At 40.7% G+C, this 1,073-nt stretch overlaps 1 pseudogene; it reads right to left on the reverse strand.

The window, feature by feature from the left end:
• Positions 1 to 209: 209 nt before the first annotated feature.
• LOC102832044 lies at positions 210 to 716 on the reverse strand (annotated as a pseudogene).
• Between the last annotated feature and the right edge of the window lie 357 nt (positions 717 to 1,073).

A 1,073-nucleotide genomic window follows, 5' to 3' on the forward strand; every position in this document is an offset into this window, starting at 1 on the left:
TTCATTAATTTTTTATATTAGGCATATATTCGTTGCAAGATTGACTGAAATTTCTGGTTCAGCATCTCTGGACAATGTTTTGTTTTTCAATAGTAAAATAATGTATTAGAAAGTGAATTGGGGAGCAAAATATGCTTTATATATTATGTTTTTTGGGGGGACACCACACCTCCACACAATTACAACCAAAGACCTGACATTTGTGCACTTCAGACATCTTTATTTTGCTTCTGTTGTGCCATGAATTCACAGGGAATCGGTTCTAGCAGCTCAGGCTCCTTTTCGTTGGTTCTCACAAGTGTGCCTTTCTGTGCAGTGCAGGCTGACACTTTAGCTGAAACCAGGTCCCTTTCTCTTTGGCTTCCTTCTTTTTCTGATCATTTTCCTTCACTCACTTCAGGAAGCTGTTTCGGCTCTTATAGTGCTTAATATGTTCAATGCACACATTACTTCTTTTTGCAAGAATATTGCCCTTGACTTGGCTTGTTCACAACAATGCCAACAGCATGCTGGGTTACACTGTATGCTCTTCCAGTTTTACTGTGGTAACATTTGTGGGGCATGCCTTTTTGAACTGTGCCCATTCCCTTGATATCCACAATATCGCCTTTCTTGTAGATTCTCATATATGTGGCCAAAGGAACAACCCCATGTTTTCTGAAAGGCCTGGGGAACATATAAAGAGTGCCCTGCCTCTTTTCCTTTGTGTTTGTCATCTTGGTAGATTACTACAAAATGGCAGCTCTGGCCAAAAGCTCTAGATAATGTTTTATAGGAGAAACTATTCCCAACTTAAAATGAGTTAGATACATAGAAAAATATTTAATTGTTGCTATGTTGTTGGAAACCCTGTACAGGATCGCTATGGGTCGGAACCGACTCGATGGCACTTAACAACAACAACAACAACATGTTGTTGTTAGGTGCTGTTTGGTAGGTTCTGACTCACAGTGACCCTATGCACAAGAGAACAAAACACTGCCTTGTCCTGCTTCACAATCTTTGTTATGCTTGATCCCAATGCTGCTGCCTCTGTGCCAATCCATCTCCTTGGGCAGTCTTCCACCTTTTCC

Source organism: Chrysochloris asiatica, unplaced genomic scaffold, assembly GCF_000296735.1.
Source record: "Chrysochloris asiatica unplaced genomic scaffold, ChrAsi1.0 scaffold00191, whole genome shotgun sequence".
In the NCBI taxonomy this organism is placed as follows: Eukaryota; Metazoa; Chordata; class Mammalia; order Afrosoricida; family Chrysochloridae; genus Chrysochloris; species Chrysochloris asiatica.